Source organism: Lygodium microphyllum, chromosome 22 (genome assembly GCF_053477565.2).
Source record: "Lygodium microphyllum isolate KBCC chromosome 22, Lygodium_microphyllum_v1.1.10, whole genome shotgun sequence".
Classification (NCBI taxonomy): Eukaryota; Viridiplantae; Streptophyta; class Polypodiopsida; order Schizaeales; family Lygodiaceae; genus Lygodium; species Lygodium microphyllum.
The window spans coordinates 6,697,991-6,721,837 of record NC_141156.1 but is presented as its reverse complement, the minus strand read 5'-3'; positions in this window follow the sequence as shown (position 1 = coordinate 6,721,837).

The following is a 23,847-nucleotide window of genomic DNA, read 5'->3' as shown; positions in this document are numbered from 1 at the left end:
CTTCGTAGAGGAACCACTGGAGGAAGACTCATAGATGAACCCTTATGTCTCTTCTGATAAGGAGGGAAATCCCATACTAATGGAGTTTAGGCTTGTGCTAGTTATGGCTTTAGGAAGAGGAAGCGGTAAAGGCCTAGGAGGAGTTCAAAACCAAAAGTGCATAGCATGTTGGACATATCTCTTCTCGTTTAGGCAGAGGAAGAGGTAGAGACCTAGGAGGAGTTCAGAACCATGAGCCCATAGCATGTTGGACATGTGGCTATCTAGGACATATCCCATCTCATTTCCCTAAAAAGGAGCAAGAAAATAGGGAGAAGGTGGATTTGAGGTGTCTTGAATGTGGAGTCACACACCTATTCCTTGATTTCCTTAAGAGCAAACCTTATAGTAGTCTCGCAACCATGCAATTTGTACTACTTAGAATTTTCAGTGTTCAGTCACTTGACAACAATGCCATACCCATCCCTATAAATGACATGATATGAGTCAAAAAAAAGCAAGCTAGTATTTCATAACCTAGACCTAGCAACCTAGATGGAGCCTCTATAGGAAAGAAGAGTTGATGAAGGAGAAGAAAAAGGATTGGTACACAAATTACACTCAAAACAGAGAGCACAACTACTTTAACAAAGGGAAAGTAGGTTATTGATGGAGAAGCAAAAACATCTGCTCATAAGATGAAGGACAAGGGAAGTGCTAAGGTTAGAGAGTACCCTAATCCAACCCAAAAACTAATGGCTATGGATAAGTTCAAAGAGTGAATAAAGGAAGCACAAGTTCACTTGCAAAATGCTAAGCCTATCATTGAGGACAAGATCAATGAACTCTCAACCACAAGCCCACTAATCTCTCCCATATACTTGAGAGTAGGAGAGGTAACATCACTACATGAATAGCTACATAAGTAGAACAAGGATGCCATGAATAGACGACCTACCCAAGAGCATTGGAAACATGCCATGAAGTAGAAGAGGGAAATATGGTTGGAAATTTTCTCACTACACTTATATCAACTCATGTAACATTGCCACTAGGAGAATTTCTTAGGCAAAATCTCGCATTGTGGAAAATATTGAAGCAGTGGGCAGAACAAAGCAATAGACATGAATCACAAGACTTGCTTGAGCATGATGCTATGACACACATACAACGCCTAACATTGAACCCAATGTTTAAGCCTCAACAAGTGAAATCCTTTTGGGAAGGAACTTAGATACACACAATCTTACCTATCATTACCATAGGAGCTACAACATAGAAAGAGATAGTAGACATATTAGGAGCAAGAGTTAGTATACTTAGCCATGTAGTCCTATAAGCTTGGGGAAACCCATTGCTAGAAACTACATGGTTTAATGTCACTCTATCAAATAGGATGAAGGTTAGACCCTTTAGAGTCTTGAAGGATTGGCCTTTAAAGATAGTAGGATTTTAATTCTCTGTAAACTTCATAGTTATGAAAGGAGTGGATTATGATATCTTGCTAGGTAACCTTGGATGAGGAATGCATGAGTGATAGAGGATTGGGGTAATGGCATGATATTCTTAGGCAATAGATAAAAAATAGTTCAAGTAGAAATGGACTCTTGGAGAACCTCACAAATAGTTCAAGTAGAAATGGACACTTGGAGAACCTCACCAATGGATCAAGATGCCATCTGTACCATGCTAAAGGGTGACTGAAAGGCCAAAAGTGATTATGGAGCCCTAACTAAGTACATTCCTTATCCTGCAGATAAGCACAACTAGATGCATGTATTGGCATTGATCTCCCATTCTTGGATGATGAGGATGAATATAGGTGATCTATAGACTCAGCTAGCAAACCCAACAATCCACAACTTCTAACCTACCCATAGTTCCACTATGTATGATGGCCAGGAGTTCCATCAACCGACGGATACCAATCACCTATCATGTCCCAACTAACAAATTGTAACTCCATAGAATCCTTGAGTACCTATCAAGTAAGCTAGCTGGAAACCCAACTGCATACCTAAAGTCCCTCAAGGATCTCATAGATAGTAAGGAGTGGCCATGGACTAAGGCACATGACTTAGACTTTTTATACAACTAGGTTCTCATTAAAGGTGAGAAAAAACTTGAGGGAAGGAATCCCAAAAACAATGCAAAGTCTTAGTATGAGGATTCTAATGATAAGTACGAAGACTGCTATTGTAATAGAGAGGAAAGCAAAGAGGAAGTGAAGACAATAGAATATGACATTGATGGGAGAGTAATTGAGCAAATCAAAGCACACTCCAAACCCAAATAGGTCAATGCCTTTAGAGTGAATGAAGGAGTTGCCAAGGTAGATTGCAATCAAGTTTGGATAGAATATCAAGAGGTATTGGATTATGAGCAAGCAGGATTAGTTGAGCCTAGCACCACATCATTATTTTGAGTGGAGTCAATCTCAAAGCTATGACCACCAAGGGAGAGAGCCTCTTCCAATGAGGATTGCTAGTATAACTTCGGAGTGACAGGTAAGATCTAAGAGTGACTCTTAAATTCCTTGACCACCTAGGACCAAATGCACCAAGGGGGACCTCCCAATCCATCTAAGGCATAAGAGGCTAAAGGAAGGGAGAATGAAATAGTAGAAATCTTCAAAATCAAACCAATAGAAGAAACCCCAAGATTTGCCAAGCACTTCACAAACTTTAAGAAGGGTGATCAAATACTAGTATTAATAGGAACCAAGCAAAAAGGGCAAGTAAGTGAACCCATTGAAGGACCATCCAAAGTTAATGAAGTCAACTTGGCAAGGGAAGATGGCAAGCCTCGACCCATGTACATAGTAGATGAACTTACTAATGTCAAAAGGTGCACATCTAGAGCATGGCAGATGTTATGGTGGGTGGAAGATGAAGACCAAACTCATGATGACATAGACAAGTAGAGACAAACTGTTACACAAGTGAATTAGGTTCCAAGATGACAGCTTGGACTCATAAACACAATCTTGTGTAGGATTGACAAAGATAAGACACTTAACTAAAAGTAGAAAGCATCATGACATTGTATTCATTCCATATGAAATGATAGTCACGTACAATGCTTTATAGAAATTGGGTAGTTCCACTCTCCTCACTATGCATATGGGATTTAGGATAGCTCTTCCTGGAGAATACATCATTTTTCATTTCAACACCCCCCTCAAATGATGAGTCCGTACACTTGCTGGCTTTTGCCCGCCCTACAAATGACATGGCTTGGGAGACCAGCTCATATGCAACCTAGTCAAGTTAAAATTTGAGACTTTACATCTTTGGCAAGGGTTTTTGCAAAGCAAATCCACTATGGGAACAATTTTCCTTAGAACAATCTATGAGAGTTGTTAATGGTAGAGGAAGCATCTTCTTCTTCTTCTTCATTCATGAATTGACCTTGGTGGTGGTCATTCTGCATCTGCTGTGCTCATTTCTTCTGAAAACATTCACTAGGAATATGGCCAGTCTTACCACAATAATGACATATCATTTGACTTTTGTTGTTAGTGTTGAATCCTCGACCTCTTCCCTTGGGTCTAGTAGCTCCTTTGGTGTATAAGATATTTTCCCTTGAGCTGGTCTCTTTTACATCCTTGCTTTCAAATTTTCTTTCTTCGTCAAGCAGTGAGTGCTCAATATCTTTGAGTGAGAGACTGCAAGCATTACTTAGTGTTGAAACAAGGCTCTCATATGGTTCATGATTAACATTGGCAAGTAGCAATACTATTGCCTCATCCTCATCAATGTTCTTTTTAAGAGTTGCTAGTTGAGTTTTAAGGCTCTTGAATTTATTGATGTGTACAATCATAGATAAACTGTCTTTTACATCCAACTTATAAAACTTCTTAAGTAATTTAACCTTTGAGTTCTTTTCTTGTGTACCAAAGATTTTTCAAGTTCTTCCCATGCCTTCTTTGCATCCCTGATGGTAAATCAATTAAATATTAAATAGAAGATTGAGTGTTGTAGCAAATCTTGAATGGAGGAACTTTACTTGACTGAAAAGAGTGAGAAATTGAAGAAAATTGAAGCTTTAAGTAATCTTGGCTATGGAGTCTGATTTAGGGTTTTGACCCACGCCTGGTTTTTCAGTGATTGTAGGAGCTATAGTGGATCATTTTGAGAAATTTTTTTTGGAAATGAAGTTATTTTTATACTCTATAAAAGCCTTATGATCATCATCTAGATCTATGCAGAGTCATCATGTTCAGAGTAAACAAATGCAGGCATGTGCAATTTCGGACAGTAATGACAAAATTCAATAATGCTAGGCTAAGTGCTGAGCAATGTCAGGCTTTAAGGCTACAAGAGGGAGTGCCTTAAGTCAGAGAAGATTCCCCTAGAAGGAATTATGATGAATAATGGATTGTGGTGTGAGATCCGAGGGCTCCAAGGTGACTAGGTACTGCTTGGCTATGGAGGCCACAGAGGATAGAACCTGAAAGAAAGGACAATGATGAGTATTAGATAGGGCAATGCCAAGTTATTAAGTGATGTAGAGAATCCTTGGGAGTCAAGGAGTAAATGTTCGAAAGGAAGCTTGGAGAGATATGCTATGTAGAGAATGTTATAGAAGCTTTAAGGAAGAGAGGTGCAGACCTGGCTATGGTTGCCAAGGTGGAGCAAGTAGAAATGAGTTGAGAGATAAGCTCATTGAGCTGACTTGAGGTTAAAAGGGACTAAGAGAGTAGAGAAGGAAGTCATGCCATGTCTGACTAGGCTCTTATACCATGTCAAAAGGCATGGATCTAGAGCATGGCAGATGTTATGGCGGGTGGAATATAAAGACCAAAATCATGATGACATTGACAAGTAGAGACGAACTGTGACACAATGGAATTAAGTTTTCCAAGATGGGAGCTTGGACTCATAAACACAATCTTGTGTAGGATTGATAAAGACAAGACACTTAACTGAAAGTACAAAGAATCATGACATTGTATTCATTCCATATGAAAGTGATAATCAAGTATAATGCTTTATAGAAATTGGTTGTTCCACTCTCCTTACTGTGTATATGGGATTTAAGACAGCTCTTCCTGGAGGATACATCATTTGTCATGTCTCAACAGCTAAGAAGGAAGAGATTAATCTCATAAATGTCTTGAGGGAATTCTCCAACGTGTTTGCATGGTCCTTAGATGAGTTGAAGGAAATAGATATGAGTATCAAGGCTCATAATTTCCCATGACCCCTAATGCAGTACCAGTCAAGTAATGACCATATGTAATGAATTCTAAGCATGCACATGCAGTGAAGGAGGAGATTGATAAGCTATTAAATGTGTGATTCATTTAAGAGATTGAGCACATTGACTAGGTATCATTTATAGTGATAGTCATGAAAAAGAACGGAAAGATTTGAGTATGTGTAACCTATAAAAAGGTCAACGTAGCTACAAAGAGAGACAACTATCCATTATCGTACAATGAGCAGATGATGGTAGAGAGAGTGGTACAAAAGGAAGCCTATAGTTTTGTGAACATCTTCTCATGATGTAACCAAGTGTAAATCCATCCACACCACATGCACAAGATGACATTCACCCATTGAATGGGTGGTGTTTTCATATATAGTCATGCCATTTGGATGATCAATGCCCCTGCCATCTTCCAACACCTCATGTGTGCCATCTTCAAGGACATTCTCAAAAAATGGTTGGAGGTATTCATTGATGATTTCTATGTGTCCACATCAGCTGGGAAGAGCACTTAGAAAAGCTATGAATAGTTTTTTTACCGTGTAGGAAATATGGTCTCTCACACTAAATCCCTTGAACTGCCAATTTTGGATGAAACATGGTTGTATTTTAGGGCACATTGTGTCAAGGAATGGAGTAGGCACACAGTCTCCTTGAAAGTTAGAGTAACTGTTGTTGAAAAGAAAGCATGGAAACCCTCCTTATACTAGAGAGGATAAGGGTAGTTAGGTGTAAATGGACTAGAGGACAGGGGGCAAGGGAAAACCCTAAACCTAACTTCTCTAGAGGGTATATAAACAACCTAAAGTACACACTCACAGTTGAGGAGAGTGTACTAGTTGTACCTTGAACAACTGACTGAGGAAGATCTTATTCTTGTACTTGAGCTCTCTCTCTCCCTCTTGTGCACACTCTCTCATGCTTCCAACTCTGATTAGCAACATGGTATCAGAGCCATCTCTGATCCTTTAGCTTCCCTCAACTTGCTTACATCAATAAGTGTGCATGAGCTTTCAATTTCTACCTCTTGCATGTTGACCACCATAGCCATAGCTTGACCCACCTCTGTTTGAGGACTTGGGGAGGAAAAGGAGAGCATTTCAGCTCAAGGTTTCTTTTGGAGATATTCAGCTCAAGGCGATTCGACATGGAACATCAAAGGCCGGGATTAGACGACATGGAGGGAAACATTGCAGCAAACATAGAAAATGATACAGATCTGCAGGCAACATCTTCTAGAGCTCAGCGTGACCTATAGACAAAGAAATCCTCCCAACCACCATAAGGCTTTCATAGCCCCCCTAGTGGGCCATCTCCCTCTAAGAGGGTTTGAAGAAATTCTGCTTCTATTTTCTGTTATGAGGTAAACCCTAATTGTGGGTTTCTGGCAGCCATAGCGAGGGAGCTTCAAGCTCACTCATTTACATTTTTTCTCAACCTGGGCATTAGCAAGAGTGATTTTAATCACTAAAAAACACTTGTCAAGATTTGTTACTGCCTTGTGGAGCTTAAATACATAGTGCTTCTCGTTCCATGGGCAATATTAAGCTCGTAAAGATCAACCTACATTATGAGTACTAGAATGAAAGTTGGTAAGAGCGCTTCTTAGCACTACTAATGCATTCAACTGATGGTCCTTACTGCTTCTTGCTGGTAAATTAGAGAAATGATTGTAATTGTACTCTCCTATGACTCATCCCATAGCATAGAGTTGATTGATAAGCCGTGTTCCACTGAGAACTTCTGGCCATGGACACATAGGATGATTTGGCCACATGCACTTGATGAATGGATTCAACTTTCATATTTTTTGCTAAAAGTTATGAATGTTTAGACCTAGTTTTAGTCGACGAACTTATAGCAAAAGAGGTATGTTCCCTACCGTGTTCTTAGGAAGAGTACGAATTCATCTTTATTAAAACTTTCATTATTGCAAATGAGATGATTGGCGATGAAATATCACGAGAAAAGGTCAAAAGCCAACGTTTTATCACGTCTTGTCACAAAGAAGAAAAATTCCCATGCCACTCCAGGAAATCTTTGAACTTCAACATTGCCTTTCCACACTCAAGCGTGGGTCATCGCAATCGAAAACAGGTGCTATACATCCAGTTCTTTGTATTCTTATACCATGGTTGTCATGCACATGAAAAGGTGGATGATGCTAAAGTGCTCAAACATAACTTTCAATTAGAAAGGTGTTGTGCATAACCAAGCTTTCCAATGCTCATTCACTAACTTATTGCGACGATGTAAGGATAGCACCGAGACAACACTTGTGCTACTATCCTCTTAATTAAAATACAACAAACTCTATGTCACGATATACATCAGAAAATCAGCAATAACACGCAAATCGCACCATTCAACCATCCCACCCCCCTACGTTTAGGTATTGCTTTCGTTGCATAGGTGTAGAGGTTCATTTTGTCATGTTTTGATGTATAAAAAGCACTAAATCACAAACTTTGACAAGGAGATAGGGCAAAGTGGGGCTAAACCTCATGCTTTGCCGCTACTATACATCCACAAACAATCATTATATTTTTCCTTATTTTTGTGAAGCGTATTTGCATCTCTTCAAGTATCCTTTGGGTAAAAGGAGAGGCATGGGGAATTAGATATGGCCATGGGTCCAAATGAGGCCATTGTGGAGCTGATATAAAGAGTTATCATCCATCACACCTTCCTACGATTTCTAAAGAAGAGGGTTGAATTGAGCATCAAGCAAGTAGGCCTCTTGGAGCTCTTCAATCCAATCATGGTGGAGTTCAGTGATAGATGAGACCTTGCATGGGCACATGCAAGAGAGTGCATCAGCCACTATATTGTCCTTGCCATGGGTGTGGGTGATCTCAAAGTCATAGTTTTGCAGGGTAGCTACCCATCTACGTTGTTTGGGAGGGAGGTTGGGCTGAGTCAAGAGGTATTTGAGTACATGGTGGTCACTTTTCACTTTAAATTTACTGCCATACAAGTAGTGGTGCCACTTTTTGATAGCATGAATGACTGCCAACATCTCCTAATCATAGACATGCAACTCTCTCTCTTTATCATCCGATTTTCAGATTTCAAATGCTATTACACTGTGTTCTTGTAGCAAGACTACACCAATATCTCGTTCACTAGCATCACACTGAATGGTAAAATCCTTTAAACAATCAGGGCCTACGAGGATGGGGGCTGAGGTGAGCAATTCTTTCAGCTGCTTAAAATTGCGATCAGTCAAAGCATCCCATAAGAAGGCCTCTTTTTTCAGTGTGTAAGTTAATGGTGCTGCAATTGTGGCATAATGGCGAGTAAATCTCTGATAAAAAGAGAAGAGGCTAAGAAAACCACGCAAGGAGGTAGTGGTAGTGGGCATGGGCCAATCTCAAACACACTGCACTTTCTTAGGGTCAGCTTGGATGTCTTTCTCACTAACAATGTGTCCCAAGTACTCAACCTCTGTTTGCATGAAGACACACTTGCTTTCCTTTGCAAATAACCGGTGCTCTCTTAGTATATTAAAAATTTGTTTGACATGCTTCAAATGCTCATGTAATGACTTGTTGTAAATGAGTATATCATCAAAGAATACCAACACAAACTGGAAAAGCCATGGCTACAATATTTTGTTCATTAGGCTCTAAAACGTGGTGGGGGCATTTTAGTGAGCCCAAATGGCATGACAAGGAAATGGTACATGCCACGGTCAGTCTGGAAGGTTGTCTTAACTTCATCACCCACTCTCATTTTGATTTGGTGGTAGCCTAATCGCAAATCAATCTTGGTGAAGTAGCGTGCTCCCTTGAGCTCATCAAGCAAGTCATCGATATGAGGGATGGGGTATCTATTTTTTATGGTGATCTTATTGAGATCACGGTAGTTAATGCACAATCGGAAGGATCCATCCTTCTTCTTAACCAATAGAACCGGGGAGGCATAAGGGGAAGAGCTAGGCCCTTTGAATCCCATTTCAGTGAGCTCCTTGACTTGCTTAGCCACTTCCTCTCGCTCACATTTAGAGAGCTGATATGGGGGTTTATTGATGGGCTTCGCATGGGGCTCCAAGTGAATTGGGTGATCCACTGATCTCTGAGGTGGGAGAGTGGTGGGGGGTTGAAATAGGTCCTCATATTCAGCCAAAAGTGCTTTTAGTGCTGTATTTTTCTTCCCTAAGGTGTGTTGGTCATCAATATCCTTATGAAAATGCAAGACACAGATTTGTGAGTGTTTCTTGAATTCCTTTTTGAGTTGTCTTGCTATTATAAGCTAAAAATCTGTAATTTCTTTGATGCCTTCCAAATGTACAAGCTGCCCATGCATTACAAACTCCATATACAACTGAGATTAGTCCATAGAGATTTTTCCCAACTATTGCAGCCAATCACAACCTAAAACAACATCCATGGGGCCCATATTAAGGGTAATTAAGTCCACCTTTGCTGCATAATTTTCGGCCAACGTAAGAGACACTTGTGTGCATACATGGGAGCTTATTTCATCACTTCCATTGGCCACTTGAACCTTAAGAGGTTGTTGTAATTCAGTGGCAATACATTTCAAACGGGAAAGAGTCGATTTATTCACAAAACTGTGTGTGCTGCCACTATCTATAAGAATGTATACATTCTTGCCATCAATGTTACCATGTACCCGTAGGGTGTTCGGGCTCCTAGAGCCGATCCATGCATCCATGGAGATTGAGAAAGCTGATATAGTGGTAAGTGTGGGGTGCAAAGGATCGTTCCCAAGCATGCCATCTATGGGCAGCCATCGAGGTGAAAAGGGAACCCATCCGATGAGTCATAAAACTGATTAGTGTCAAGATCATTCAACATTTTCAGCAAGTGTCATCATGGGAGAGGTGTCATGTGAGTCCTCTTCCAACTTGTCACTATCTTCTAACACATACATGCTATTAAACTTGACAATGACATTCTTAAAGGGGCATTTAGATGCATGATCAGCCATGTACTTATCCCCACATTTAAAGCACAAGCACTTAGCCTTGCGATCCTTGACAACCTCAGGAGGAATGAATTTTTTACCGTTAGAACTGAAGCCATTCCGTGTCCTATTTTCAGCATACTTTGGGTCACTTTTGGAAGGGGGTGTTGTCCCAAAACTTCCATATTTCCTTTCATCATTAAAAGTGGGGTAGGTGGAGATTTTGGGGCTACCATTCCTTGCATTGTTGCTGTGGTAATTACCACCATATGGGGGTTGCCTAGTAGGGTATCTTTGATGTCCTGAAATAAGCTCCATGCCCTCATTGTGACGATATTTTTGACCATACCGTTCAGCCAATTCTATGACTACAAACAAAGTGGCTGGCTTTTGATCCATTACATCACCTAAAGGATGCACATCTAGCCCATAAATGTATTCATGCAATTTGGCCTCATCACTGACAGCCTCTACATACATGGATAGATTCATAAACTCATTAGTATACTCCCTCATGGTGAGATTTCGTTGATCAAACTGATACCATTGCCTAGCCAAACGTTCTTTCTCTACTGCAGAGACAAAAACTTTGACCATATGCATCTTGAAATCTTGCTAATCATGAAACTGTTGGTTTTCTCTTTGAATAAATCTCCATCATGTGTGGAAAAAACCCTCCAAGTGAAGGGAGGCAAAAATAATATTTGCCTGGTCGATATAGGGATAAATGAGAAAATAGGCTTCCAATTTAGAGGTCCATTCCTCTAATTCAGTCGGGGATGAGGACTGCCCATTAAACTTAGCAAACACAATCTTGTCACGCAGCTCATTTGGGCCTTACTGCCTATGTATGCCATGTGCTACATGCTACTCATGTATGTTGTGCTGCCCATACATGCCTTGCTGTCCAAACCTTGACTGTCCAAAATTTCCATGTGGGCCATGCTGCCCATGCATTACATGGGGACCTTGTTGTCCAAAGTGACCATGTTGCCCATGCATTAAATGCAAACTGGGCTAAACATTGGGGCCTTGCTACCATGTGCATGCTGCCCATGTACACCTTGCATTCCATGCTATCCAAATTTTGCATTAGGCCCTTGCTGGCCATTTCCATGAGTGTGCATATAGCTTCCATTACGAGGGAGCTGTTGTCCGAAGGATGGGTTTGAAGGGTTCGTAATGAGAGAGGAAAGGATGGGTTCATCATGTCGAGTGGAGGGCTTTCCCGTCTCATAAGTGCTATGGGGAATACCATGGGTACCACCAAAACCTTGTGGGCTACATACTGTCTCCAAGGGAGGAGGGCGGTTGGTCTCACGGGGAGGAACATGCTCCTTGGGCCGATCCGAGGAGGGTGCGATGGCAGGGATGAGGGTGCCCATGCACTCGATGAGTAAGTCCATCTTGGCCATCATCTTGGAATGATGATGATCTTGGCAGGTTTCCATCTCCCTATGGTGTTGTTCCAACTCTCGATGCCGATCGGAATGATGGGTCTCATGTTGGCATAGAGTATGGTTAAGCATAGACAAGCAGTCCATCTCGGGGGCACCATCTTCAAACCTATCTTCACAATCCTCTTGGGCTCAGCTAGGATCATTCATTGAGGCACGAGAGTCCCTTATTTCATGTTAGAAGTCCTCTTGGGCCTTTGCTTTTCTCTTGTGGCCTGCCATCCTAAGTGTAGTCCACTAGACCCCTTGTTACAAAAATGGCAATATCTTGAGCTAGAAAGCTCGGATCGCCAAACTTTTTGATTAAAATTAAAGCTCTCAATTCTCTCTATGAGGTTATGTAAAAATATATCTAATAGTAAATTATCAGGGCTTTGATGTAATTGACTTTTGTGTAGGACTGTTGTGTATCCCACAGTACCTCTGGGGAGATTTTTGGTTCAGATTGAAGGAGGGGATGCCTTCTTTGAATCAAGAAATGGATCCCACGTTCACTCACACAAGAAGGCTTTGTTATAATTGACTTTTGCGGGCTGATTGTGTGGGACTGGCTGTCTGCAAGCAACACCCTGCAAGAACTCCTTCAATGAGCATACATTATCCCAATGCTAAGGTGCTTATTTCAAGACATCCTGGGCCTCAATGGTGGTTCTCAATGCCACATAGAGCCATACATCATTTGCATCAATAGTTCTCTTTCTGAGACCATTTCTTAACTGCATACCTTGCCCATCCTGCATCCATCCTGCATGCATCCACCATACATTCCCAAGTGATACATGCCATTACCAATACATCTACAAGGTTGTGGAATGTAAATGATCGGGGCTCGGGCTATTCATTCAAGTGTACCTACACCTACAAGATCTTTTGGGCTCTAGATCACCGGGAGGTGGGCAAAGTTTCCCTCGGGCTGGGTTGTGCACCCCTTCAGGGTTGGCAAGGGGAGGTCACCCTCCCTTGGCATCGGGCTTGTCCTCACCCGAAATATACATGGTAGACATTTATTATTAAGCAACCAACATGATATGCATTTACAAATTGAGGATTGGTCCTTTCATGATATGCATGATGAATAAGGAAAATGGGATGGGAAAAGGGGTTACCTTTGCAAATCAGTGACACACTGATTGCATGACTTACCCTTCTTACAAATTTCTTTCTTATTGGTCAGAATCAAGATAAGAGTATGGTTAAGGATTAGAGTAAAATCTTGATCAATGGGGAAAGAAATTTAAAGAGCATTCAGGCATGCATGCATTTCAAGGGTGTGGAATGGGGATGGGAATTCAGTTGGCACTCTCAAGCTTCAAGAAGGCATGCAATTCTTCCATCTCTCCCATCAAGTGGCTGAGCTCAACAATTAGATGTAAAAGAGAGAGCAAGAACCGATTGACATACCTTATTCAAGCTCGGGGAAGAGTTAATGGCTGCCCTCTCCAAGAAATTTGTGATTGCTCTTCTTCTTGTAGCCCGTGGTTGTATGGGGGCCTTCAATGTCGTATATCTTCACATGTTGAAGCTTGTGGCTACTCCCAAGGCTCCCAGGGGTAAGAAATTGAAGGGACTTCAGTGTGCCATGAGCTTGGTTGAAGGTTTCATGGCTATCATGGCTGCTGCCCATAGTAGGGTTTGAGATATGTCAAGAATGGTGGGAAATCTCAACAACCAATGCTCAAGTCCTGCCCAAAGGTATGCCAAGAGCTGGAGGATGAAACAGGGAGTGTTGAAACTGAGTTGGAGCAAGAGAAAGAGAGCAGACCACTCAGCGCAAAATGCGCCACAAATTTCGGGTTGGCCTCAGGAGGTTCCAAGCAAGGCAGACAAGGATCATGGGTGCTATAGATGCTGAGTATGAAGTGGGGAAAGCTCAGGGACAAAAGAAGACTGACAGCTTGCCTGAGTACTCCTTGTGTACCTATGAGAAATATGTAACTGAGATTTTGTAACTGTGAGAAACTATAAGAACCCAAAATCTATGGGAACGAGAAGGATCAAAGACAAAGCTCTGATACCACTTGTAATGAAAGAGACCTAGCTAGTCTAACTAAGGGAGAGAATAGAGAGAAGGACTGTAGGAGAAGAAGAAGAGGAGAGAGAAAGACATGGAGAAGAGAGAGAAAGAGAGGAAAGAGAGAAAGAAGAAGAAGAAGAAGCCATGAAAGCTTGTGAAGGTGAAAAGAGAAATTCTTGATCATTCTGTGATGCCTCAGAATACCCTCTTACACATTATATACCATCACTGTGACTGGTATGTTTCCATGCCATGTTCTTATGTCCCCCGCTCATTACAAAGAGAAACTCAAGAAATTGCTAGTAAAAGGGTATATTTGGCCAAGTAGTTCACCATAGGGAGCCCTAGTATTATTCCAAAAGAAGAAATATGGATCGCTCCGTCTTTGTATTGACTACCAAGGGCTAAACCAGGCAACAGTAAAGAATAAGTACTTAATAAGTACTTAGTCCTGAGGATAGATGAGCTTGTTGATCATCTACAAGGAGCAAGGATCTTTTCTAAGACTGGTATGCAAATCAGATGCTCTATGCATATGTAGCGAGCGTTGGAAGGTCCCCAAGAACAAAGAACTCTACTTTAAGCTCAAAATTCAAGAGAATAGACTTGCACGACATGAGGCAAAAAGACCAATTGGGTACAATCTCCCCCTATGCCTTGTGTGAGCACTCCACAAAGCATGTTTTTAATCATTTAATCATCTCCAAGCTAAAAAATAGACCAATTTTACAAGTAGCATGCTTTATCTTTTGTGTTTTCTTTTGTCCAAATAAAGAATAAAGTGGTTGGGCGGCCTAAGAGTCGAGCATTGGCCAAATACAATATCCAATAATGAATATTTAAATTGTGCGTCCATGCGCATACAAAATAATAAAATATATATCAAGCGCTTCTATAAATAAGCACGCCAAAATAAATATTAGCACCCCACCTAAGACTCGCACCTATAAAAAATGATAATTTTTTCTAAATAACTTGAATACATGCTATCATCAGTGCTTCCCAGTGCCACTGCCGCCTACTCTACACATCAAGTGAAGCATTCACAATTGTTAGAAAATAATAAAATTAAACCAACAAAAGTGAATATTTAGCACTCTTAAGTTACAAAATAAATAAATAGGTTGGAACTCTGTCCTAACCTTAATTTAATACGAGTACGCATTCTAAACTCATAAACGCCCATTAATTTAAATATGTATTTTGCGAAACCACCTGCTATGGAATCACCCACTTGCACATTAAATTAACGTGATGCCCGAAAAGGACAGGCGTTCCCGTCAACTTTTTGCACAAGGAATCCACCTTGTGTATGAGTCCTGGCAAATAAATATAATTTTACAGAATCCATTGCAAAACCTCATAGCATCCACTGTGGAATATGCCTTTGGCATCATACCTCCGGGGTGGGATAGCAATTGTCCTCAATTGCTATTAGCTCAATGTGGAGCGAGCAGTGAGGGGTAAGCACTTAGGTCATGAGTATGCATCCGTTGGGCCTCTTAAACAAGATAATTTTTAAACTTTACCAAATAACTTAAATATCTACGGCCAGTTCTAATGGTCATATAATTAGTGTGTCTAAAATGGTTTCGGGTTCAAGGATTTCAGTTTTTCTTCTAACAAAGACGGATTTTCATAGTCACGGTGGTGGACAAGTAATTGGACTTTGAAAGGTTGTAATAAATTAATATGAAAAGTATTGTGGATTTGCCAGTGTTGGGGTAGTTCTAATTTAAAGACATTGTCATTGAAATGTGAATGATTTTGAAAGGTCCATAAAATCTAGGAGCTAACTTTACAACAGGGTGTTTCTTAATACTTTGTAATCTTCGTTTTTCAATGAGTAACCAAACATAATCATCAACTATGAAATTCGTAGCTTTTCTTCTCTTATTAGCTTGTTTTGTATATGATTGTTGGGCTTTTGCAATCATATCTTTGACTTCAACAAAAATAGTAGCATGCATATTGTTAATATCATCAACAACTTTAACTTTGTTTGACAATGAAGTAGTAGGTGTAGGCAATCTATGTCCATAAATGATTTCGAAAGGTGCTTTCCGTGTAGCTATATGTGGAGTATTATTATAAACGTACTGAAGTAAATACAAGTGTGTATCCCATGTTTGTGTTTTTGAAATTGTGTATCCACGTAAGAGATTCAAGATTGTACTGATTGTAGCTTTTGTTTACCCATTTATTTCAGGATGAAATGTAGATGAAAAATCAATCTTTGTTCCTAAATTAGCAAACAAAGTAATCCAAAAATTATTATAGAATCTAGAATCATGATCAGAAATAATAACTTTTGGCAAACCATGGTTAGTGAAAACTGTTTTAAAAAACAATTGAGCAGCTTGAGATGCAGTTAATGTTTTCTTGCATGGAATGAAATATGATTGTTTGCTAATGATGCCAGGAGGCATATTTCACGGTGGATTCCGTGCCACGGTGGATTCCGTGAGGTTTTATGGTGGATTCCATAAACTTTGATGACCGGGCCTCATACACAAAGTGTATTCTTTGTGCGAGAAGTTGATGGGGATGCCTGCCCTTTTCGGGCATTTCATTAATTTAGTGTGTACATGGGTGATTCCATAGCGGGTGATTTTACAAAATGCATATTAAATTAATAAAGGTTTATGAGTTTAGAGTGCGCACTCGAAATAAATTAAGGTTAGGATTGATTTCTAACCAGTTGATTTATTTATGTAGCTGAAGACTGCTAGGTATTCACATTTGTCGGTTTAATTGTATTATTTTACTAACGATTGTGAATGCTTCAGTTGATGTGTAGAGATAGCAGCAGTGGTGGAGGAAAGCATTGGAGGATAGCGAATATTCAATTTATTATTTATATTTTGATGGGCGCATACCTTAGGCATGGAGCCTATATTTTGTCGCGCCTATTTATTGAGGTGTTGGATATTTATTTATTATTTTGTATGCGCATGGGTGCACGATTATGTTATTTGTACTTGGACATTGTTTGGGCATGCCAGACTCTTTGGGCACCACCCGTTAGCTTTGTTCCTATTTTGTGTTAAAGCAAACTCAAAAGCTAAAAGCTTGCTATTTTGTGATTTGGACTATTATTTGAGCTTGAAGATGATTAATACATAAAATACATGCTTTGTGGAGCGCTCACACAAGGCATGGGGGGAGATTGCACCCAATTGGTCTCTTGTTCATGTCATGCATGCTTTTTACATTGAATTTTGTGCAAAAAGTAGAGTTCTATTGTTCTTGGGACCTTCTGGCATTCACTACGCGAGCGTACATCATCTGATCTACGCACCAGTGGTATCAGAGCGAAGTTGAGATCAAGAGCTTCCAATCACTACCCATCTTGTGCGAAGGCGGAGCTCTTGGAACAATCGGGCTCTACGGTCAATCTCATCGCGAACGGTCGATACGGGTGGATTCCTAGGGATCAAGAACCTCTATTTCCATCATCAGATTGCGAAGGACCAGCCTGCAGTAGCGGAGGACCACTCATACATCTTCACATATAAGTTGTCAAGAACCATAGATAAGTTTCAATGTCTATAAGCTTAAAAGCTTAAAACTTAAAGACTGTAAAGCTTAGTATTAAGGTTAATAAGCTTAATATCTTAAAATTCATATCGGACAGCATCAGTATCTTCTCACCGTGATCGAATGCGTCGACAGCATGCCGTGATACCTCAAAATCGATTAGGCTTATTAAAGCCTCAAACTATATTACTAAGCTAAGTCACTCAAGCCCCATGTCATACAAAAGCTCTCAAATTCATTAAGTTCTGCAAGTTTATCAAGTCGAAGTTCTGCAAGTTACATAAAGGAACTAAGTTCTGCAAGTCTACAAACTCTGCAAGTCACATAAGTCTGGTACTTTGCAAGTCAGACAAGACACCTGAAGTCAAAACTGACTTCTGTTCAAAACTCATAGAAGGGCTGTTCGTGCGCAGAAACTCCGAACTGCAAAGTTGTTCATTGGAAGGCACTCTATGCATACACAGGTTTGCTGAAGCATTTTCAGCATACAAAGAAGGATAAAACGTAGATTTTTCAAAGATTGTGAAAGCCACATCCAAAAATATATAAGCCTTGTACACCCAAACTTGAGCTATGCTCATCCCGCTAACTTGATTTTGAGAGTGAGAGGTATTTTGAGTTTTGCAGGATGACAGAACCACATATGGATGATTTAATGGCTGAAGGCGACCTACCTGAACCTACGATGGAGCAAAAGCTGGACTTAATTATGATGCAGCTAGATGAAGAACGACGAGCTAGGCAAGCATTACAAGTTCAATTGGCTAATTTACAAAGATCGATTACCGACAAAGAGGAACCTCAATCTGAAGATCTTATTCGACGTACCATTGATGCGACTCTCGAAGCTCAATCCATCCGCAAGGAATCAAAGATAAGTAAAAAGAAATTTCAAATTCCGTACTTTCAATGGCACTCGAGAGGAAAAAACTGTTATTGCATTCATTAGTCAGTTTGACAACTACTTTCATGAGAAAACTTATGCAGAAAAAGATAAAATCAAGTGTGTCACTAATCATTTAGTGGATAGAGCATTTCTTTGGTGGATTGTGGTTCGCAAGAGTATAGATTGTCTCACTACCTGGGAGAATTTCAAGAAGAAGTTTATGCAAAATTTCCTTCCTCCACAATTTCATGAGAAATCCATAAAGAAATGAGACCTTCTTCAGCAACGGGATCGTGAGCCTATTTCTCAGTACACAAAGCGTTTTTGGAATGCACTACTCCAGTTACGCATGCTTGAAGATGTACCTGAAGTGACGTACAAGCGCAAGTATATGTCTGGACTCCTTGGGCATTACTACGCTGAAGTTAATATGTTCAAGCCTGCAACCCTTGAAGACGCAATTTCATTAGCTCACGACACTGAAGACAAGTTGCGAGGTAGAAACAGACGTCCACAGCAATTCCAAGCCAATGGTAACTATGGATCTAAGCAATTCAACTCAAATTTTAGAAGATTTAATCAAGGTCATTTCACTTCATCATCTTTCCGTAAGAATTGGGCAAAACCACCTGCTTTAACATCCAATACCAATCAAAACCCCAAGCCTATTCCACAGCCAAATCCTAATGTACCTAAACTTCCCACCATTGCAAACAATGTAACCAAAGCCAAGCCTATAGTATGTTATAAATGCCACCAGCGTGGACATCTAGCAGCAAATTGCCATTCGAAGAAGCCACCTATCCATATCAACTACCTTGGAGCAATGGAAGATGAAGAATATGAAGATATGCCTGATTTCACGGAAGATGAGGACGACATTACTACTCCTTCGGATACTTTACCAGGTATGCCAACTCCACATTCTTTATTGACTATGAAATGTTTAGTGCATGGAAAGGAAAAGATTATTTTGCATGATGACGGTAGTACTCATGATTTTATTTCTGCAAAGCTAGTAAAAGAATTGAAGTTACAGACTGTACCTACGCATTATCGTATCAAAGCAACATTATTAGGCACTAGATATAATGGTACACATGAAGTGCATGATTTAGAAATTCAAATTGGTCAATACACTGAAAGAAGAAATTTTCTATTTGTCAATTACAGTTGAATGACATTATTTTAGGTATGCCTTGGCGTCACCAGCATAATCCAGATATAGATTATTCCACACATTCAATTAATATTAAATTTCAAGGAAAACATATTACATTATATGGTATACATGCATCTAATGCTTTTCCACTGCTTTCGCATACTCAAGCTAAACGTGCATTACACAAAAGTAGCAAATCTTATCTCATTTGGGTGAATGAACTGCAAGCTAAAGAAAATCATATGCATCCTAGGCATAAAGAATTTCTTGCACATTTTAAAGACTGTTTTGCCGAAGATCTACCACCTGGTTTACCTCCTTCACGTCTGGAAGACCATAAAATAGATTTGATTCCTCGCACACAACCACCTTGCAAAGCACCATATAGGCATAACCAGATAGAGCAAAAAGAAATTCAAAGTCAAGTTAAGGAATTACTAAATAGAGGATTGATTAGACCTAGTAGTTCTCCATTTGGTGCACCTGTTCTGTTAGTCAAGAAAAAGAATAATACCTATCGTATGTGTATTGACTATCAAGCTTTAAATAAGATCACAGTAAAGAATAGGTATCCAATTCCTAGAGTCGATGACCTTATGGATAAACTGCAAGGTTCTACCATGTTTAGTAAAATAGACCTTAAGTCTGGTTATCATCAGGTGAGACTAGATAAGTCTGACATATTCAAGACTGCATTTAGGACACAGTTTGGTCATTATGAATTTTTAGTGATACCTTTCGGATTGACTAATGCACCTGCTACATTTAGTAGAATGATGAATCGTATATTTTTGAAATATCAGTATTGTGTTATTATCTTCTTTGATGATATTTTGGTGTTTAGTCAAAATGAGAAAGAACATTATGAGCATTTGTCATTGGTTTTCCAGTTACTAAAAGATAATCAACTGTATGCAAATTCGGAAAAGAGTGAATTCTTTAAAATAGAAATTGAGTATTTAGGTCATATTGTATCATCTGATGGAATTAAAGTTGACCCTAAGAAAATATATGCAATATTGAACTGGCCAGTACCTAAAAATGTGCATGAATTATGATCATTCCTAGGTCTTGCTAGTTTCTATAGGAAGTTTGTGTGTAATTTTTCATTACTTGCTTTACCATTAACCAAACTTCTGAAGAAAGGTATTGTTTATCATTGGTCCGATAATCAACAAAAATCCTTTGACTTATTGAAACATGCATTAATCCATGCTCCTATCCTACGATTGCCTGATTTTAATAGACCATTCTTTTTAGTAGTGACTGATGCTGGTGGATCAGGAATAGGAGCCGTACTTATGCAAGACAATCATCCTATAGCCTATTCTAGTTGTAAGCTGAAACCCTCTGAACTGAAATATTCCACATATGAAAAAGAATTATTAGCTGTTGTACAAGCCTTAAGACATTGGAAACACTACTTAATGGGTTCAGAATTTATGATTAAGACCGATCAGCAAAGTATTAGACATTTACTTAGCCAACCTCAAATATCTGACCGACATATCAAATGGGCACCCCGGGGGTATGATACCTGGAGGCATATTTCACGGTGGATTCCGTGCCACGGTGGATTCCGTGAGGTTTTACGGTGGATTCTGTAAACTTTGATGACCGGGGCTTATACACAAAGTGGATTCTTTGTGCGAGAAGTTCATGGGGACGCCTGTCCTTTTTGGTCGTTTCATTAATTTAGTGTATACATGGGTGATTCCATAGCGGGTGATTCCACAAAATGCATATTAAATTAATAAACGTTTATGAGTTTAGAGTGCGCACTCGAAATAAATTAAGGTTAGGATTGATTTCTAACCAGTTGATTTATTTATGTAGCTGAAGACTGCTAGGTATTCACTTTTGTCGGTTTAATTGTATTATTTTACTAATGATTGTGAATGCTTCAGTTGATGTGTAGAGATAGCAGTAGTGGCGGAGGAAAGCATTGGAGGATAGCGAGTATTCGATTTATTATTTATATTTTGATGGGTGCATACCTTAGGCATGGTGCCTATATTTTGTCGCGCCTATTTATTGAGGCGTTGGATATTTATTTATTATTTTGTATGCCCATGGGCGCACGATTATGTTATTTGTACTTGGAAATTATTTGGGCATGCCAGACTCTTTGGGCACCGCCCGTTAGCTTTATTCCTATTTTGTGTTAAAGCAAACTAAAAAGCTAAAAGCTTGCTATTTTGTAATTTGGGCTATTATTTGAGCTTGAAGATGATTAATACATAAAATACATGCTTTGTGGAGTGCTCACACAAGGCATGGGGGGAGATTGCACCCAATTGGTCTCTTGTTCATGTTGTGCATGCTTTTTACATTGAATTTTGTGCAAAAATTAGAGTTCTATTGTTCTTGGGGACCTTCTGGCATTCACTACGCGAGCGTACAGCATCTGATCTACACACCAGCTAAATCAGTCTACAATAGTCCAAATCATATCTTGATTAGCTTGAGTGTTAGGCAAACTAGTAATAAAATCCATTGAAATATGTTCCCATGGTCATTCTAGAATTAGTAAAGGCATTAAAAAACCATGTTTCTTAACATGGTGTCGCTTAACTCTTTGACAAATTAAACATTCAGATACAAAGTTAGAAACATCAGATTCCATCTGTGGCCAGTAAAAATCTACAACCAATGTAGTAAAGTGGAAAAAATATCTCTATGGCCTTGATATAGGAGAAAATGAACTTCATGCAATACAAATGATCTAAATGGAACAGTTACACATAACCTTTTCTCATAAAACATAAATCCATCAGCATAAGATAATGAGTCAATTGGAATCCAATTATTTGCAATTAATTTATTCCAATCAGCTTGAAAACTAGGGTCTTGATCTTAGGTATCTTTCGTAGGAATAAGGGAATCAAAAGATATCACAGAGATATTATGAATAGTTGGTCTTCTACTCAAGGCATCGGCAACAACATTTTCTTTTTCGGGTTGATATTGGATAAGTGGATGAAAACTTTGAATAAAAGCAACCCATTTAATATGACGGTTAGAGATTTGTGTGGCTGACTAAGGAGATGTTTGATACTTTGTTGGTTAGTTCTGATCATGAATCCAGATCCCATTAAATAATGTTTCCATTGTCATAAAGCTTGTACTACAGCTACCAATCCCTTATCATAGGTAGAATACTTGAGTTTAGATGGTTTAAGTTTGTAGCTAGAGTAGGCTATGGGATATGAATCTTGCATAATGATAGCTCCTATTCCAGATCCACTAGCGTCAATGACTACTAGGAAGAATGGACTATTAAAGTCAAGGAGTTGCAATACAGGAGCATGTGTTAAGACATGTTTCAGTAAATCAAAATACTTTTGCTGATTTTCAGACCAATGATACATAATACCTTTCTTTAATGATTTTGTCAAAGGTAATGCAAGCAATGAAAAATTTCTCACAAATTTTCTGTAAAAGATAGCAATACCTAAGAAAGAATATAATTCATGCACATTTTTAGGTATCGACCAATTCAAAATTGCTTTTATCTTTTTAGGATAAACTTTAATACCTTCAGATGAAACAATATGTCGTAAGTATTCAATGTGGATTTGGAAAAATTCACTCTTTTCAGGATTAGCGTATAATTGATTCTCTTTTAATAATTTGAAAACCAAGGATAAATGTTCATAATGCTCGTTCTCATTTTTACTGAAAACCAATATGTTATCAAAGAAAACAATGACACAATACTGATGCTTCAAAAATATGCGATTCATCATACGACTGAATGTGACTAGTGCATTTGTTAAACCAAAAGGCATAACAAGGAATTCATAATGTCCAAATTGAGTTCTAAATATAGTTTTGAAAATATCAGATGTGTCTAGTCGTACTTGATGGTATCTAGATTTAATATCTATTTTGCTAAATATTGCAGTCCCTTGTAATTTATCCATGAGGTCATCTACCCTAGGGATCAGATATCTATTCTTGACAGTGATCTTATTTAGGGCACGATAATCAATGCACATCTTATAGGTATTATTTTTGTTTTATACTAATAGGACAAGTGCACCAAGAGGAGAACTACTGGGTCTAATGAGTCCTCAGGTTAACAATTCTTCAACTTGGTTTTGAATTTCTTTCTGTTTAATTTGACTATGTCAATAAGGTGCTTTACATGGTGGTTGAGAACTTGGAATTAATTCTATTTTATGATCTTCAGGACATGTAGGTGGTAAGCCAAGTGGTAAGTCAGTAACAAAACAATATTTAAATTGTAAAAGAAATTGTGTATGCCTAAGATGCATCTGATTTTCTTTAACTTCAATTTGATTCACCCATATTAAGTAGGATTCGCTACATTTTCTAAATGCATGTTTATCCTATGTATGACTAAGCAATGAAAATTTATCAAAAGTGTGCATGCAATGTGATTTGTTTTCCATTAAAATGAATCTTCATTAAATGTGTGGAATCATCTATATCGGGATTAAGATAATGTCACTAGATTGAAAAGACACAACTAAGAAATTTCTGCACTTGACATAATCGCCAATTTTAATTTCTAAGTCATGCAGTTCTTGTGTTCCACTGTATCTAATGCCTAAGAATGCAACCTTGATGTGATAATGAATCAAAATAGTATGTAAATTCAATTCTTTGACCAATTTTACAGAAATAAAATCGTGTA